A 21,176-nucleotide genomic window follows, 5' to 3' on the forward strand; every position below is an offset into this window, starting at 1 on the left:
CTTCTCTCCCACCCCCCTCTTCTCTCTCTCTCTCTCTTTCTCTCTCTCTCTCTCTCTCTCTCTCTCTCTCTCTCTCTCTCTCTCTCTCTCTCTCTTTCTCTCTCTCTCTCTCTCTCTCTCTCTCTCTCTCTCTCTCTCTCTCTCTCTCCCCCTCCTTCCCTCTCTCCCTCTCTCTCTCCCTTCCCCCCTCTTCTCTCCCTCTCTCCCTCTCCCTTCCTCCATACACCTTCTCTCCCAACCCCCCTCTTCTCTCTCTCTGTCTCTCTCCCTCCCTCTACCTCTCTCAAGAGCATGTATGAGGTACTGAAACTATTAGTTCCCTGCCCTGCCATAACTTTTTTAAGGCTTAGTAGTGTGTACGTAGTACTTATTGCTCATAAGCACATGCGAGGTACTATTCCCATTATTCGTTACCCTACGATAACATTTTTAGGCTTAGTAGCGCATACGTGCTACTTATCAGCCCAAAATGGGAAAAAAGAATACCGTTGGGCTTGTTAATATTTTATGGTCTAACAGCACATACGCGATTATTAATGTAGCACGTACGTGGTTTATAGACTTAGTTTTAGTCTCCCAAGACCCTCAACGGCCTCAAAAGGAGTTTTTGAGGTCATTGAAGGCCCCACTAGAACTGTGTCTGCACTTCTATCACTGTTGTATACAGAAAAGTAAGTGAATTTTTTGTTTTAGCATGATTTCAAATGATTGAATTGTTGTTTTTATTAGTTTTTTGTTTTTGCATGGTTTCAAATGATTGAAGTGTGATTGTTTAATAGTTTGATTCCGAAAAATAGTGATAAGATGCATATTTATGGTTCTTTATTTATTTTTGAACTTTTCTTTACATATATATGTAATATAATTCTATTTAGGTCAACCGATATCAACCATGGGAAAGAACAAGCGAGGAACGATGGAACAATGAGAGACTCAAGAGGAAAGACAAAGGAAGCATATGAAGAAATTGTGTGACATAAGAACAATGGGAGAAGAAGGTATGTCATCCTCAACATCTCAATTCATTTTACCAAATGAATATAATGCACCTAATGCAATTGAAGAAGAAACATTTGATAATTTACCATTTGAACCTAATGCAATTGAAGAAGAAACATTTGATGATTTACCGTTTGAACCTAATGCAATTGAAGAAGATATTGCATTGAATAATCAATTAAATGATGAACATATTACACCTTCTCTACTTGATGAATTGAATGTACATAATGCACCGATGTTAACACTCCTAGAATCATTCCTAGGAAACCAAAGTATCTAATTGACATGGATGAGAATATATTGAAGTCAATGCCCAATAAAATGAATGAACAAACTTGTAGGAGAATGGTTAAAATAATATGGAAAAACTATTTTAAAAACTTAAATCAAACCGCAAGATGTCAATTAATAGTTCAAATGATTAAAAATTTGAATTTTAGAGAGACAATGAAAATTCTAGGCCTAAGATCATTTGAAAGTAATAGTGAAAGAACTATTGTCAGAAATCTATTTGATGCATATCAATCTATTGGTTCAAAATCATGTAGTAAAGATTCTAATGCTACTCGATGTGTCATTACAACAACCATAATGAGCAAGAAAATAAAAAAAGATCGTTTGATAAGAAAACAAGTAAGTCATTAAACATTAGTAGAACAACATTAAGTAAAGCATTAAAGAGGCAAGAAAAAATAGAGGAACCTAACAATAATTCTCTTTGGGCATTCTCGGGTAGACTACCACGCAAAGACAAGGTTGTTGTAGATGCACTAAAAACATTAATTGAAAATTTTTGGCATGACAACACAAGAGTACCGCCCAACCAAAGAGATGTTGTTAGAAGATGAATTGGGTCTAAAAATAGTGAGCCACATGTGAAACACTATTTGGATATGACTCAAACTAAATTTTATGAAAGGTTCCTTCAAAAGTTTCCTCAAATAAAAAAATTTCAAAGATTTTTTGAAATGGCAAAACCTTTTTATATTAAGATTAATCATGTACACACCACATGTTGTTGTAGGATGCATATTGAATTTTCCATGCATTATGATATTTTTCATCTACTTTGCACACTAACAATGTTCTGCAGGAATGTAATATACAAGCACCTCCTAAGTTAGCAAGAGAATTTATTTCAAGTGTGCTATGTAATAGACATGATGGTTGCATTTATTATAAGATGCCTTATTTGGAAGGTTCTTGTGCTATATGTGGTGGTTTGCAACATTTACCAAGATGCATACATTTGGAGAGCACACATGAAATTGGTACGAAACTAGTTTCTTTCAAAAAATACAAGATAGTCACATATGGAGTTAAATATGGAAAAGATTTGAAGAGATGTGAGCTAGTGAAAAATGATATATGTGTAGCTTAATTTATGAAAATGTTTCAAGAGAAACTAGTTTATGAGTACATAATGCATACACATAGAGCTCGATGGTTAGATGAGAAATTCAAGTTATGTAAGGACACATTTCCTCTTGGCACCATTGTCTCTATCATTGATTTCACTGTAAATTATACACTACAACCTCAAAATGAAGTGCAATCCATGTATTATCACTCTACACAAGTTTCTATTTGTCTACACATAGCATTCATGCATGTAGATGATAGCATAGAGGAGGATAGAAAGGTTGTAAGAGAGTATCACTTCTACATAAGTGATGATCGTACTCATTCATCAAAGTTTGTACAAGGATGCTTTAAAGTTTTCTACGATAGTTTAAGGGAAAGGAACATATGATACAATCGACACTTAATATGGTCTAATAATTGCATTGCACAATTCAAGAATGCAAGGATGTTTTATTGGTTGACAAGGATGCATGTGACAAGCAGTGTACAACATTTTTGGAATTTCATTGAGGCTGGACATGGTAAGGGAGAGCACGATGGTGTAGGAGCATGTGTGAAAAGAGCCCTAGCCAGGGAAGAATTGAAATACGAAGGTGGTGCTGAGTTGGTAGATGCAGAAACAATTGTGTGATGGTGTAAGTCTACGATGGGTCCAGGTAATCTAGGTAGATCATTGGTTCATAGATATTTTTGGATGATCACTGAATCTAACATTGAAAACTATCTAGATTGTTGTACAGTTGTAGGATCGAGTGACATGCACTCATTTATGAGTTCAAATTCAAGTTCACTGGTAATTTATACGAGACAGATGGTATGTTTTTGTTCTTCATGCATGTATTGTTTGTGGGAAGAATGTGAATCAGAAGAGTGGGTTGACAAATGGTCTTGTAGACCGTTGGTTCCCATTGATTCATATCAAATTCCCAAAGCAATACAATTGAACTAGATTGAGACATCAGTGGATTTTGACCATGTATCCAACCTAGTGGATTCAGGTGATTTTTTGAGTTAATTTTTTTGGAAGTATTCTTTTTGGTTCATTTTTTTGTACATCATACTTTATTTTGGGTATTAATTAACACTTTATAAAATGCAGGTCATGTGTATGCAGTTGTTGTAGAAGAGAACAATGAAGAAGGAACAGATTACTATTTGTGTCATTGTGTTGAGCCTAAAAGAAAATTGACAACCACAATCATTGATGGAGAGGGTATTGAGTACCCAATAGGGTCTATTGTCATGACAGGAACATGGCTTCGAAGATACCCTATTAAGAATTTTGATGTTTGGTTGTTCAAGGACTTTGAAACACATAGACATATTCTTCATTTCTCTAACCTTGTTGTTGCAACAAGTATTCATTTGATGAAGTATCGTGGTAGACCTCATAACAAGATTTTATGGAAAGTTCATGAATCTGACCACGAGTCGATCCTAAAGGTTCACTTGATTGATTCTACGGTTCAGAGTAGAATGATTTTGAGAATTTTGTATAAATCATCGATGAATTATTCTATATTCATTTTTTGTATATATAAATGCCCATGAGCTGATCTTTACATGTTTAGGGGCATATTTTATATATTTAAGTGGCAATGAGCTAATTTGTACATATGTACATGCCAAATTTTGTATATTAAAATGGCAATGAGCTGAATCACACATATTGTAATGCCAAATTTTGCATAAAATCCCATGAGATGATTTGTATATTAAAATGGTGATGAGCTGAATCGCACATATTGTAATGCCAAATTTTGTATAAAAGCCGATGAGATGATTTGTAAGACAATTTTTTGAATAATATATGACAATGTTTTGTGACTATGTTTTGAGTATATGTGATGTGTCCTTGGTCAATCATGAGCATTCTTGATTCTTGTATAATCATGGATAATTATTTGAATCATTATCGGGTCATAGGGGTCATAGATTGAGACTAGATACAATTTGAGCAAAAATTGTCATTGTTGTCAAAAAAGTTGTCAAGCAACTTCTACATTGCGTCAGTAGGGTATGACTCTCAAAGTTTTGGTGCTTTGGGATGCATGATAGGTGCATGCCTAGCGTAAACCTACCCACCTAGACATGCTCGCAATGTCAGTTTGTGCATACAACAAACATAATCAATTCTAGCCAATCTTACAACTTTTCATTGCAAGCAACTAACGGTTTTTGGAGCAGGCGAAAAAATGCTACTAATTGAAAATGGCTCCAAGTCATCGAAAACTGAGATAGGTCATTGTAAAGGACCCTCATGGAACCCCATGAGATCAAACAAATCGACCGTATGTGTCATGATTTAGAAGAAAAAGTCCATCAAATTTTGATAATTTTTTGGACTCAGGGCATTTGAGAGATCGCACCGATAGGGTATGACTCTCAACGTTCTGGTGCTTTGGGATGCACATGATAGTTCTAATACTTAATATAAGTACATATCCAATATCCAACAAGATGAGAGGGGGGGGTGAATCATAAAAACTTAATCTTCCATAAAAACACCAGATTCAACCTCAGTAACATATACTTCAGTAATATAACCAAAACTGATAAACATGCAAACTCAAAAGCATATAAACATCATAAACCTCATAACACCAGATTTAACGTGGAAACCCAAATAGGGAAAAACCACTATGGGATTTCAGACCCACTAAGAAATATACTCTTCTAGAGTATGCTCGGTTAAAAGCAAACCTTGTTAAACATTACAAACACATTGCTAGATGTGACCCGATTAAGGGATTTCCCTCAGAGCTGTTAGGATCTTCACCTTGTTAGAAGTGACCTTGTTAAAGGATTTCAAACACTTAATCAGAATGTCACCTTGCTAGAGGGTTTTACAAATAAGACTATTAAGTCCACTCGGTTAAGAGATTTTCTGTCACTTTCACAAAATAACAGTAATAAAAATCTATCTACAACTTCACATCTAAAATGCTAAAGCAGATTCTTATTTGCTCAATACAATCTAGACATAGAACTAACCTTGTCTATCTGCTGGGCTTCTATACTCTGTTATTCAAATAGGTCTTCAAGCTTCTGTGCTTAGTAATCACTATGTAGCATCCCTATGCATACATCTGCCCGCATACATTGTTTATCAATAGTTCCCTATTTATAAACAATTAGCTAACCACTTAATCTCCTTGATCACATTTCCCATGATCAATCATAGCCATCAGATCTTCAATCTTGACCAGGTTTAATGTATCCTTCGATCTGAAAAATGTTTTACCCTGCCTCAGAACTTGCATATATTTCTTGGAACTTGTGCTAGGGTATTGCAGTTCAATTTGAGTTGTAGATCTTCCTGTTGATTTTCCTTTGTCATAGATTCATTAACAAACTTTATTTACAACATACTAATCATTTAATCAGTTCCAGCTCATCAGCTTCCTTCATTAAATAACACATGTAAACTTTTAATGCATTCTGTTACAGCTCGGTTACAACTTAGTTACAACTCGGTGAATACTAAACTTCACTCAGTAGACATTCTACCTTCATTAACCGATAGCAATAACCTTAGAGTTTACCGACTAGGTTCCATAGGGTTTACCGACTAGGTTCTTTGCTTGGTAACATAGTATAGTATTAACCTTACAATTTACAACATATGTATGATGTCAAAAACAATCTAAACATCATGATCTCATCATTATCTGACTCAGTAATAGTTCCCCATTGAATACCTTATTCATCCTCTTATTCATCATAATCTTTCTGTGTCTTTTACCAACATCTTTATACTCTTCAAATCATACTTCTCAAGATATGGCAACATCATACTAAATTAGAAAATCAATTTCTTGACATCAATGGCAAAATAATAATATCAAGAGAGTAAACATCCTTAATCAGTTATATCCATAATCATCAACAACCTTCTCAATATCCTTATTGAAATGTCAACAATCTTCCATTGTCTATTATAATGCCAAATGCTAACAATCTCCCCCTTTGGCATTGACGGCAAAACCAATTGATTTGACCTTAAAAAGATTCAGATTGTTGTGATTCTGAAATGCTGAAATGCTCTCCCCCATACAATTGACTTCTCCTATTTTCTTCAGTCTTTTCAATCAGTCTTCTCTCCCTTATATTAGTCTTCTCCCCCTTTGACAACAATGCCAAAAAGTAAAGAACTAAAATATATTTTTTTCCTATATGAAGTGATTTCCTGTTGTTGTGTATCAACTGAGTCTCGGTTAGAGCATTTTGTCTTCAATTCCGGTTCCCTGTATGGTATCCTATATTGTTTCCTGCACACCTTTAGAAAACCTCTTAAAGTGCGTAAATCAGCATCAAGTCCTAAAAGATATTTGATAGAGTCATCGGATTGATGCTTTCACTGAACTCGATCAGTGAGTAGAAGATAGGGGTAGGACCCCTAACTTACTTCTGAGATATTCAAAAGTGTCCCTTGGTAGTGGTTTGGTGAAGATATCTGCTATTTGTTCCTTTGTGATAACATACTCCAACACCACTTTCTTCTCTTGAGCTTCTTCTCTAAGATAATGATATTTGATAGAGATGTGCTTTGTCTTAGAGTGCATAACAGGATGTTTTGAAATGTTAATGGCACTAGTATTGTCACAGAATATAGTTACTAGCTCGGTAATTTTCTCATTTATACCTTTCAACGGTTGTTTGATCCATGCAATGTTGGTACAATTCAATGCTGCAGCAACATATTCAAATTATGTTGTTGACTGTGAAACACATCCTTGTTTCTTGCTAAGCCAACTCACTAGTCTTTCTCCTAAAAAGAAAGCTCCTCCACTTGTGCTTTTTCTGTCATCAATGTTGCCTACTTAATCAGCATCAGTATAAATTGTTAAATCAAAATCATTTCCTTTCTGATATACTAAGTCATAATCTTCAGTGCCTTTCAAGTATCTAAAAATTCTTTTGATTGTTGTCATGTGTGTTTCCTTAGGATCTGGAGAGAATCTTTCAACTATACCTATTGCATGTGTTATGTCTAGTCTGTTGTGAACAACATATTGTAGCTTTCCAATCATGGATCGGTAAACTGTCTCATCAACAGATGTAGATTCATCATTCTTTGATAATTTACAATTGGTAGTCATAGGAGTACTTACTAGTTTTGAATCCTCCATTCCAAATTTCTTCAAGATTTCCTTTATGTACTTGGATTGAGTAATGAAAATCTCATTTTTCTTTTGCAGTATCTGTAAACCTATAAAATAATTTATCTCACCGATTAATGACATCTCAAATTCTTTGCTCATTTCATTTCCAAAGTTCTTACATAGAGAGTCATTTCCACAAAATATAATATCATCAACAAATATGGCTGAGATCAGTATTCCATTTTCATCATTCTTCATGTATATATTTCTATTCTCACTTGTCCTTATAAAACCATTCTTAATCAAATAAGAGTGCAATCTTTCATACCATGCTCTAGGTGCTTGTTTCAAACCATATAAAGCTTTGTTCAATTTACATACCTGATCTTTATTATTGTCTTCAACAAATTTTTCAGGTTGTTCAATAAAAACTTTTTCTTCTAATATTCCATTCAGAAATACAGATTTGACATTCATTTGATATACCTTGAAGTTTTTGAAAGTAGTATATGCCAACAATGTTTTTACTCCTTCAAGTCTAGCAACAGGTGCAAAAGTTTCACCATAATCAATTCCTTCTTCTTGAGCATAACCTTTGCAAACTAGCCTTGCTTTGTTTTGAATGACCTCTCCTTTTTCATTTAGCTTTTTTCTGAGAATCTACTTTGTACCGATTACATTTTTGTCCTTTGGTCTTGGGATTAGTGTCCATGTGTCATTCTTCTTGATTTGATCAATCTCTTCTGTCATAGCATTTATCCAATCTTCACTGTTAAATGCTTCTTTCACTATTCTTGGTTCAAATTCAGGTATCAGACATGTGTTCTATCTCAGTTTGTTCCTTGTCATCACTGGATCATCCTTATCTCCTATAATCTGACTCGGTGCATGATGTCTTCTAACATACTTGGCTAATACAAGCTCGGTAGGCTCTGTATGATCTTCTTCATCACTCGGTAACTGGATATTCTCTTCATTTTCTTCAATAGTCTTCTCGGTAAGACTTGTCAGTTGAACATAGACAAATTTATCATAGTCTTCTAGTTCCTTGGAATTTCCTTCATCATTTCTTTCTGTAAATTCATCAATTTTCACATATGCACTTTCTACTATTTTGTTAGATGATTTGATCAGACATTTAAATGCTTTGCTTCTAGAAGAATAACCTAGAAATGTTCCTTCTTCACTTTTCTGATCAAACTTGCTATTTCTATCATCTTTGTGAACATAGCATCTACTTCCAAAGATTTTAAAATAACTTACATTAGGTTTCTTGTCATACCAGATTTCATATGGTGTCTTCAAAGTACCTTTCTTCAATTGTACTTGGTTCAAGGTGTAAAGTGTTGTGCTTATTGCTTCTCTCCAAAATGTTTGTGGCTTTTTCTTTTCAATCATCAGTGTTCTAGCACAATCCACAATAGATCTGTTTCTTCTCTCAGCAATTCCATTCTGCTATGGAGTTCTCGGTGCAAAGACTTGTCTTTTAATACCATGATCATCGCAGAATAAATTGAATTCATCAAATGTGAACTCTCCTCCTCTATCTGATCTAAGACATTTCAGTTGTCTTCCTGTTTCATTTTCAACTCTTTCCTTGTACCATTTAAACATTTGAAAAGCTTCTGATTTTTCTTTTAAAAACATTACTGAAATCATCCTTGAATAGTCATCCACAAATAATATGAAATATTTATCACCATAATAACTTTGAACTTTCATAGGACCAAAAAGATCAGTGTGCACAAGATCTAAAATTCCCTTAGAAGTGTAAGACTTACTTGTAAAGCTTGATCTTGTCATCTTACCCATTTGGCATCCTCGACACATAGCATTCTCAAGTTTTTCAAGACTCGGTAGACCTCTTATTCGGTGCTTCTTGCTTATTTTGATCAGATTATCAAAATTTACATGACAAAACCTTTTATGCCATAACCAAGTATCATCTATCTTTGCATACAAACACTTATTCCAAGTTGATTCAAGGTGAAATGTGTTACCTTTTGTTTGTGTCCCGGTAGCAGCTAACTTTCCATTCTTGTCATGAACTTTGACAATTCCTTTCTGAAATTCTATTCGGTAACCTGTGTTGTTTAGCTATGCTACACTCAACAAATTGTATTTCAAACCTTCAACCCAATAAACATCATTTCATCTTGCATTGTCAAGAAGTGTTATAGATCCTTTACCTTTCACCGGACATGGTGCATCATTACCAAATCTTACATAGCCTCCATCATAATCTTCTAACATAAAAAACTTGTGTTTATCTCCTGTCATATGATGTGAGCATCCACTATCTATGATCCAAGAATCATTAGTATTTATGTGAGATATTAGGGCTTTTTCTTCATACCTTTCTTCATCTAATCCATCTTTGATAGCCACATAAACTACTTCCTCTATATCAGTTTCATCTGATTTATCATCGTTGGATTCCTCATCAGCTATTAAGCATGTCTTTCTATCTCTTCTTCTGAAGTCTCGGTGTCCTTTGTAATGATTTTCTTTTTTTCTATCATCTTGGTAATCTCTCTTTTTAGTAGAATCTTTGTCAAGACAGTTAGAAGCCATATGTCCTATCTTATCACAATTGAAACATTTCAAAGGTAGTTTTCCTTTATACTTACATTTGCCTCTCGGTAACCTTCTGGCTAATAGTGCTTCAAACTCTTCTTGTTTCCTGATTTCCTCATACAGTTTGTGTACTTCTTCCATGTTCTTATGAAATCTTTCACTTGCTCCACTATGATCTCCTTCAAAGTAATTATACTTTCTTTCATTGTAATCATTAGATTCATCAAGATGAAAAGAACTAAATGCAGATTCAACTTTATTTACCAAAGATCCACTGTTATCAAAGTTACTTAACTCAAATGCATGTACCTTACCAATAGTAGCATCTAAAGAAACCGGCATATTAGGTACAAACCTCAATTCATTGATTGCAGAGACTTGGATTGCATAAGTTGGTAGAAGGGTTCTTAAAAACTTACTTGTTATATCCTTTTCTTCAATAGTTCCACCTGCTCCTTTGATTTGATTGACAATCTCCTTTAGTCTTGTATTGTACTGAGTTATGTTCTCACCTTCATTCATCCTCATGGATTCAAGTTGTCCTCTTAGACTATCTACTTTTTCTCTTTGAACATGTTCATCTCCTCCATATACTGATATGAGTTTATCCCACATTGCCTTTGCATCATTGCAGCCTTCTAGGTCATTAAACTCTAAGTTGGTCAGTGCAGATGTTATTTCAATCATTGCTTGGATATGTTCTTGCTTTTCCTTTATCTCTTCCATTGTCAATGGATAGGTGCTCGGTGTGATGAAATCATTCTCCAGATAGTATACAGCATATTCTCCAACTCCTCATAGATGCAGCTTCATCCTTTTCTACCATGTAGAGAAACTTGACTTGTTCAACTTCGGTGCATCCCTCTTGTACATCTTTGGATCTTTGCCTCAAGTGCCTTTAAACTTTTCTTCTAGAGACCAAAGCTTTGATACCAATTGATAGTTTTGATACTTAATATAAGTACAAATCCAATAGCCAACAAGATGAGAGGGGGGGGTGAATCATACAAACTTAATCTTTTATAAAAACATCAGATTCAACCTCGGTAACATATACTTCACTAATATAACCAAAACTGTTAAACATGCAAACTCAAAAGCATATAAACATCATAAACCTCATAACACCAGATTTAATATGGAAACCCAAATAGGGAAAAACCACTGTGGGATTTTGGACCCACTAAGAAATATACTCTTCTAAAGTATGCTTGGTTAAAAGCAAATCATGTTAAAGATTACAAACACATTACTAGATGTGACCCGGTTAAGGGATTTCCCTCATATCTATTAGGATCTTCACCTTGTTAGAAGTGACCTTGTTAAAGGATTTCAAACACTCAATCAAAATGTCACCTTGCTAGAAGGTTTTACAAATAAGACTATTAAGTCCACTCGGTTAAGAGATTTTCTATCACTTTCACAAAATAACAGTAATAAAAATATATCTACAACTTCACATCTAAAATGCTAAAGCAGATTCTTATTTGCTCAATACAATCTAGACATAGAACTATTCTTGTCCATCTGTTGGGCTTCTATACTCTGTTATTCAAACAGATCTTCAAGCTTCTATGCTCGGTAATCACTATGTAGCATGCCTATGCATACATCTGCCTGCATACATTGTTTATCAACAGTTCCCTATTTATAAACAATTAGCTAACCACTTAATCTCCTTGATCACATTTCCCATGATCAATCATAGCCATCAGATCTTCAATCTTGACCAGGTTCAATGTATCTTTCGATCTGAAAAATGTTTTACCCTACCTCGAAACTTGCATATATTTCTTGGAACTTGTGCTAGGGTATTGCTGTTCAATCTGAGCTGTAGATCTTCCTGCCAATTTTCCTTTGTCATAGATTCATTAACAAACTTTATTTACGGCATACCAATCATTTAATCAGTTCCAGCTCATCAGCTTCCTTCATTAAATAACACATGTAAACTTTTAATGCATTCTGTTATAGCTCAGTTACAACTCGGTGAATACTAAACTTCACTTAGTAGACATTCTGCCTTCATTAACCGATAGTGATAACCTTAGAGTTTACCGAGTAGGTTCCTTAGGATTTACCGACTAGGTTCTTTGCTTGGTAACATAGTATAGTATTAACCTTACAATTTACAACATATGTATGATGTCAAAACAATCTAAACATCATGATCTCATCATTGTTTGACTCAGTAATAGTTCCCCATTAAATACCTTATTCATCCTCTTATTCATCATAATCTTTCTGTGTCTTTTACCGACATCTTTATACTCTTCAAATCATACTTCTCAAGATATGGCAACATCATATTGAATTAGAAAATCAATTTCTTGACATCAATAACAAAATAATAATATCAAGATAGAAAACATCCTTAATCAATTATATCCATAATCATCAACAACCTTCTCAATATCCTTATTGAAATGTCAACAATCTTCCATTGTCTGTTATAATGCCAAATGCTAATTGTCTGTTATAATGCCAAATTCTAACAGCATGGTAGAGGCATGCATAGCATAAACCTACCCACTTGAACATGCTCGCGATGTTGGTTTGTGCATACAACGAACAGAATCAATTCTAGCCAATCTTGCAACTTTTCCTTGCAAGCAATTGACGATTTTTAGAACAAGCAAAAAAATGCTACTAATTGAAAATGGCTTTGAGTCATCAAAAATTGAGATAGTCCATTGTAGAGGAGCCTCACGCAACCCCACGGGATCAAACAGATTGACCGTATTTGGCGTGGATTGGAAGAAGCAGTCCATCAAATTTTGACAATTTTTTGGACTCAGGGCACTTGAGAGATCGCACCGGTAGGGTATGACCCTCGACATTCTGGTGCTTTGGGATGCATGATAGGGGCATGCCTAATGCAAACCTACCCACTAGAATGCACTCGCGACATTGGTTTGTGCACACGACGAACAGAATCAATTCTAGCCAATCTTGCAACTTTTCCTTGCAAGCAACTGACGGTGTTTGGAGCAGGCAAAAAATGCTGCTAATTGAAAATTGCTCTAGTTCATCAAAAACCAAGATAGGCCATTGTAGAGGAGCCTCATGTGACCCCATGGGATCAAACAGATTGACCATATGTGTCGTGGATTGGAAGAAACAGTCCGTCAAATTGTGACAATTTTTTGGACTCAGGGCACTTGAGAGATCGCACTGGTAGGGTATGACTCTCGATGTTTTGGTGCTTTGGGATGCATGACAATGGAATTCCTAGCCTAAACCTGCCCATCCAGATGCGCTCGCAATGTCGGTTTGTGCACACGACGAACAGAATCAATTCTAGCCAATCTTGCAACTTTTCCTTGCGAACAACTGATGGTTTTTGGAGCAGGCGAAAAAATGCTACTAATTGAAAATGGCTCTAAGTCATCAAAAACCGAGATAGACCATTGTAAAGGAGCCTCATGCAACCCCATGGGATCAAATAGATAAATGGTATGTTTCATGGATTGGAAGAAATAGTCCGTCAAATTTTGACAATTTTTTGGACTCAGTGCACTTGAGAGATCGCACCGGTAGGGTATGACTCTCGACGTTATGGTGCTTTGGGATGCACAACAGGGGCATGCCTAGTGTAAACCTACCCACCCGGACACACTCACGATATCCATTTGTGCACATGATGAATAAAATTTGACAATTGCGAGCATGAGGGTGCTCTCGCACCAAACACATTGTTGTTTATATTCATATTGTCGATTTTTGTTGTTTATATTCATATTGTTAATTACATATGCAAATATTCATTTAAATTTATAAAAGGCCAGACACCAAATACAGCAAATACACAATAATGAACTGAATACAAGGAGTTTTGTAGGGTTAATTCAACATTTTAGAAATTTTATCAAATCATATTCCACGATTGCAATGTCTTATATCATATATTTTTCTTGTTTATATTCATATTGTTGATTACATATGCAAGTATTCATTTAAATTTATAAAAGGATAACCACAAAATACAATGAATACAAAATAATGAACTCATTACACATTTATTCGATCGAATATTGATATTTATATTAAAAAAGGCATGTCTGCCAAGTCAATACAAGTATTACAAAAATGTGGCATATGCCATGTCCAAATCGACATACAATAAAAATGTAGAATATATCTACATGTATTGGTCATTCTATGACCAAAACTAACACTATATGATCCTAAACTTGTGGTGGATCATCAAAATCAAGCCTCTTTGGCGCAGTACGTGACTTTGTAGATGGCTGCAAAACCACAATTCAAAAGCCAAGTTAGAATTCTTTTGTAGAAAATAGTTCACAATTAACAACATAACTATGCATTTAACTTTAATTCCTTTGCAATTGAAATGTATATTACCTCATCAGCTGATCTAGGAGCTAATGTCTTCGCTCTCCTCTCCTTGTCACTCTTAGGAGTTTTCTTGAAGACATACTTAAATGGATCCATGTTATGGTCATACCACGAAGGAGTCTATTGTAGATTAAATGTACAATTAATACAATGTACTAACATAAATATATCAAAAACACTTAAAAGCTATAATATAGAGAACAATGATGCACCTATGCCTGAGATGCTTCTCCAATGGACTGAGGATGGCTCACCATCGATGTAGAAACTATTGCTAGTACCTATACAAAAAATGTACAAAGATTAAATACAATTAATATAATGATAAGTATTGAAGGTTGAAAACAATTAATTTTACATATCAAACAAAAGTGTACCGGATCCTGAGATGCTTCTCCAGTGCAAGGAGGAGGGTTTGCCATTGACGAAATAGGTATTGATATTTCCTATATGAAAAAATTATAAGATTATAATATATCACAAGTTCACATGTACGTGTGCATATAATCATGAAATCAAGAAAATAAAGTAGAGATACATACCTCCGACCTTTCTTGATCCGGGGCGAATCAAGTGCATTCAACATATCCACAAAGCTCAATGGCCACTGTACATGTAAAATAGACAAAAAACACTAATCAATCTACAAACCCCAACTAATACTTGATTTCAACATTTTCAAACAATTTTACAACTAAAAATGTGTTCAATTACCTTCTTCACATGTTTTGGCATCTTCGAGGAATTCTTTTTCTTAGGACGAGCCCTAGATGTGGAGGGGGTACCCTAAAAACACAAAATTAACATGAGATATTAGTACAGATAATAAATTAAACATAATTTTAAAAATCTAAAATGAAATGACTTGCATATTCCATCAAGACAATTCATAAAAAGAGTTGTACAAAATATGATACCGTATAGCCTTGTAGGCCAAAATCAATCGCTGAGAGTGTGATGTCATCAATCTGGGACATTTCATCCCTTATCAACACCTAAAAACTAGAAATTGGACCAAGCATTAAAGATAGTTAGTATATCTTGTATTTTTTTGAATTCAAAGTGTACTATTCTATTTTAACATGTTATAAAATTTATACCTCAGGCATCGAAGTTGCAGCTATGGTAACTGGGGGAGGTGTATGGGATACCTCTGCTGCATCCTGAAATGCATATTATTTGTTTCAATTTAAATTGATGTATAAATGAAAATTCATTTATGTAATTATAAATTTAAAGTGACTAATAAATAAAATGTAATGAATTCAAATCAACACACCTATGTCTGTGGCTCATGGGAAACACAATGTCCATCAACTCATCTGTCAGTGCAACATCCACAACCTTGTGAGCCTGACATCTACAACCGCAAATTATGCATAGATGATATGAGTATCCATCTACACCGGCTGCATCATCTATCCCCAAGCATATCCCCGAGCAACTGACACACATATGCTCGATGGGCTCTCTGTCACCCTCTAACGGCTCATCATCCAATACAATAGGGTGTGCTAATGACATCCCATGCTAGATGATGGCACCAGTCAATGTTGTGGCTGCCTGAAGAGTTTGTAGCTCCATCGACTCTTTCACCTCTAATGGGACAACCTGATGCACCTTGGGTTTGGGTGCTAGGGGGCGGTGATTCTCTGCGGCTAATCGCCTATGGGCTCCAGGTCTATCTTGAGTAAAGCCATCACCTCTACCATGAAACTCTCTCATGTCAAAATAGTTTGGGCGCACATTGAGCACAAACTCACAATAGATTTTTCTTAAAAAATATAATGGCACCTCATAATTATTACAAGGTGGATCATCAAAGACCATCCACCACCTTTGCCAAAAAAGATTCTTCATCTGTGCATTGGTACACCAATGTATGGGAAACCTCTTTGCATTAAGAGGTAATAACTGACCAATTTTGGGATCAACAAAAAGGGCACATATTTGTTGTTTATAAATATTTTTGTTTTTTACTCCATCGTATGATAGCCCATTGGCATAGAATTGATGACACCTATCCCTAAAGCTTCCCCATTTGGTGATTTCTGTGGAAACAACTATGGCACCACTAGCTAATGTTTTTAGGCTAGTGGCAAGGGATTGATTATGGTCAAGTTTAGAAGTTTTCAATTTTACAATCAGTTTATTGATTTTAGACGTATTTTGTCCTAACTGATTAATTAATTCTTCTTGTGTTTCGGCTGTGTAGTCAAAAGGAGGAATTGGGGGTTGTTCTTGTGTGTTTTCAGGAGGTGCATTTGGTTGTTCTTGTGGGTTTTCAAGAGGTGAATTTGGTTCTTCTTGTTCTGGATTAGAAGAATCTAGTTTTTGAAACAAAAAATGAAAAAACCTAATCAAAATTAATGAAATTAAATTCAAAATGTAAAACAAACTACATAAACTGGAAAGAAAGACAAAAATAAACAAAAAATAACCTTGATCCATAGCCTGGAGGACAAATCTAGCACCCCATTCGCAGTTTAGGTGAGAAAATGGGGAGAAACGAAGTTAAAAACACGATTTATGGGTAAATGAGACCCAGTTTTTTTTAAAAAACTTTTTTACCAGGCACTGCATACGTAGTTTTATTTGGATTATTAGCACGTATGCACTCATTTTCCTATGAGCAGCGTATATGCACTCATTTTCCAAGGCATAGTGCATACGCGCTACCTTTTCTAGGCTTGAGAAGAACAAACCTAAGCGCGTACGTGGGAATTTGAAATTTTAAAATTGCATACACGCTATTTGTTTTTCCAAGTTTTTTTTGGGTGGTGTCCACTTTTCTGACCACCATCTTTGTACACATGCCCTATGTACTCCTAGCCATAGTATATGAATATTGTGGGTTTCAGCCCCACCATGATTTTTTCCTTTTTGAGTTTCCACGTAAAAATTTTGAGGTTGTGGATTTGTGCTTTTATTGTTGCATGTTTACGTTCATACTTGTTATACATTGTTAACCAGTGGATAAAGAATAAGTTTGCAGTTTTAATTTCTGATAGATCACTGACACCCCCCCCCCAATCTCAGTGATCCTTGATTACAACGCTATGTTTAGCTCTAACTCTATGCTAACTTATCATATGACTATAGAAATCTAGTTGACTAAAATTAAATAAGGTTATACATCATCATCCACGTCCTTTAAAGGGAAAATATGAGAATCATTCTTCACTTTGTGAATAGAATTTTTGAGTTAAGAATCTAGGTGATCTAAGTTTCCAAGCAATCTAAGAGCTTACAACACTTCGACAAAGTGATCTAGGGCATCTGATAGTGTGATAAGGTATTTATCGAAGGACACTTCTCTGAGTCTTATTTTCTGAGATTTTGTAATGGCATCTGCATCCTCTATCTCTACTCCATTGGTGGTCGAGGTGAAGGACATGACTCATCATGTATTTTAGAAACACCCCTACAAGTCCATGGAGGACGACACGATAGGTGTATTTTCCTTCGTACCACATGGTGTTCTCCATGTTGATGATGTTTGAGCATATATTCATTATGAAATTGAAGAAATCAGTTCAAAGGATATTTTGGATCTGTGCACAAGTAACATCATGGATGATATTGACAACCCCAAGCTGGAATTCACACAACTAAAGAAAAAGGGTTTTACCAAATTTGTGAACTTTTCAACTTTTGATGAGAAAGAGTGGGTTAGATATGTGTTGAACAGAGTTCATGTTGAGTTTATATGGTTGGAAAAATCCTACAAGATTATTGCAGAGGCAATCAAGTCTCTTACCTATTTACATCAAACCAGTGAGAAGTCGGGGTTACAGAAGGTTACAAACCCTACCGGTGTAGAATTTGATGGCATGTCAATGAAAATGAACGCAATAACAGAAGATTATGTTAAATTTGTAGCTATGGTGATAGGGTATAGGGTGTATCAATCCATTAGATTGAATTAGATTTTCGGCACTGCAATTCACGTAGCCTACAAAATGGTTAAGGGAGATAGTCACTATGACATATGCAGTGTGTTGTTGGAAGAATTATTGATCAATTTGAAGAAAATTAAACAACACAAAACTCATGTATTCAAATTTGGATCTTTGATTATCTCTCTCACCCTGTACTTTATGAATCAAATCTCCAAAACTGGTAGAGTCCAGTGGGCTTATGACAAACCAGTGGCAAAATAGATCAAACAAGGACTAGACAGTCTTGGCAATCAAGACAATCAAAATGTTGCTTTGTGGGCCTTCTTCAAAAAAATTCAGGAGAAGATGAAGCAACAAGTTAGAGTCCCCAAGGAAATTGTCCAAAAGTATGAGGGGACAACCATGTGGTAGGTTCATCTTGATAGAAGCAGTTCAATCCCGGACTATTTTGATTATGCCAATGGGATATGAAGTGGATGAGGTACCTTGGAGGCATATGCACAACACTTGTTCATTAAGTCTCCAAAAGAATCTAAGGAGGAGAGGTTTAGTAACTACAAGGAGAAGTCAATGGAGTTACACTCTAAATTCACTGAATCGGCAAAGAAGAGGAAGGTGGTGAAGATAGTGGAGGATATTCTAGTTGAGGAGGGTCATCCAATGGAGAAGGTTAGGGTTGCTAGGACAACAAGGGATGCAATAGAGAAGGAAGGAAAAAAAAAATTCTGCATCTATTCCTATCAAGATAAAGGTAACAGGACCCTTTGCCGCTCTAGTGAAGACACCTACTAGTCAAGCTGAAACCTCTGGTACATTTGCAAATGGAAAAGGTATTCTGAGGAAGAAGCATAAAACCCAGTGAGAATATGTGGCGGTCACTCCGGTGGAATTAGAAACCGAATCTGATTCTGATGTTCACAAGGTGCCTAAGAAAGGTAAAGTCGCTAGAGTAATCCAGAAACCCCAATCCTATAATGTGAAGGGTGAGAAGCAGAAAAAGAAAGTGAGATTTCAACCCAAATCGGTAGGATATGCTAAGAAAGGAAAGAAGACAAAGTCAGATCTTGACGAAGCCATAGAATCTGGTAAGATAAAATCATCCAAAACAAAGTATCACATTATTCCTCCATTGTCTACACAAGAATTGATTAATGAGATTATTAAAGATGGTAATTTAAATAATATATTTGTATATTATGTAAATATGGATGATAAAGATCATAGGCAGATAGAAGAAGTAGTAATTTTGTATATGGATGTATTTAGTAAGGCATTAATTGAGTTAGAAAAATATCTTCCAAAATATTTGTATAGTCTTATTGATGCTAGGAGAAAATGAGCCAACCAAACAAATAGAGAAATAAAGGAGAGTGAATTGGTAAATATGTGCACCAGTATCTCCATAAGAATAAATTGATAGATTGATTTTATTGGCTAATAAAAGGGAATTCTGGAGTAAGCACAAGTTTAATAGACTAATGGTCAGAAGAGTTGAAGAAATAAGGAGAGAGACCAATGAGATATGGCAGAAGTTTCTAACTGAGAACCGACTTGTAGATACTGATTCTCAAAAGAATACCACTCAGTCAGATAACCCTCCAGATATTGTAAATCAAGGTGAGAACACGTAGGATTGTGGTGATCAACAAGTTTTGGATTCTATTGTTGATAAGGCTACAAATGATAATGTCAAACTTGCAGAGGCCGTGTATGGTGTACTAAGTGGTGATACTGATGTGTAAGAATCACCCAAAGAGGATAAATCCAGACTTGTTGAAGTTGAAAAGAAAGATGAGGAGAAATAGGGTGAACTGGACAAAGATAAAGACATGGATAAGGGCAAGGGCATGGAAACTCTAGTATTACTAGCTATTGACACTACTAAAACTCAGAGCCTAGGCAGTTTTCCTCAATTCAACATCAATTTTGATAAACCTTTTGCTCAAATGTCTTTGGTTGAAAGGATGATACCTATTGTTCCTCTTCAGGCGAAAGCCAGTCAAGATTTAGCTCAGTCTAAGTCAGAGGAGAAGAAACTCATTGAGAAATTAGTTAAAGTTTTAGGATAGGTGGTACTAGACGTGCAATTGGATGCAGGTACCGGCGCATCCGGTAAGCTTAGCAACTTAATTGATCACATATCCACCAAATTTGATTCTTTTTCTAAAGCATCCACCTAGCAAGCCATGGAGAAGTTTAAGGATGCCAAAATTCAGACATTTTTGCAAATGATAAGTAATGATAAGGCCTAGTTCGATAAAAAGTTAAAATTGGTTGATGAGGCATTAGTAGAAGGCAATAGGGTATATAAGTCTTATCTAATTTTGACCAATTTTACATCTGGCATAGACAAGCAAATAAAGAATTGTAAAGGTCGGTTAGTTCATATTTCTCAAGCCTATGATCCTACAGCAAATCTAATAGGTAGTATAGAAGGTCAAATTTTTAATATCTCTAAGAAGCTTACGCATTTTGGAAAGGAGAAGGAGAGAATAATCTGGGGAGAAAGTGAACTCCGAAACCTAATTGGTTCCCAGTTGGACACCTTGATGTATCATAAAATGGAATGTATTCATAATATGTCTTAGGATACTCCTGCAAACATTGTTGCTATAGAGTTTCATGCCTATATTTTGAATGGTTTTGTTTCAATTTTGGAGAAGTTGCAAGCAAGTTGGAACACTTATCTAGGGTCCCTCAAGATGGCTTATGCGGATAAATTGAAGCATGTGTAGAATTAATCCTCCAGTGAATATGTATGTATGTACAACAAACTTTAATGGACACCCTATCTTTGGCATTGTTGTCAAAGGGGGAGAGATGCGGTGAAAAATGTATAGAGGGAGAGATGAGGTGAAAAATGTAC

This window comes from Cryptomeria japonica, chromosome 7, assembly GCF_030272615.1.
Source record: "Cryptomeria japonica chromosome 7, Sugi_1.0, whole genome shotgun sequence".
NCBI lineage: Eukaryota > Viridiplantae > Streptophyta > Pinopsida > Cupressales > Cupressaceae > Cryptomeria > Cryptomeria japonica.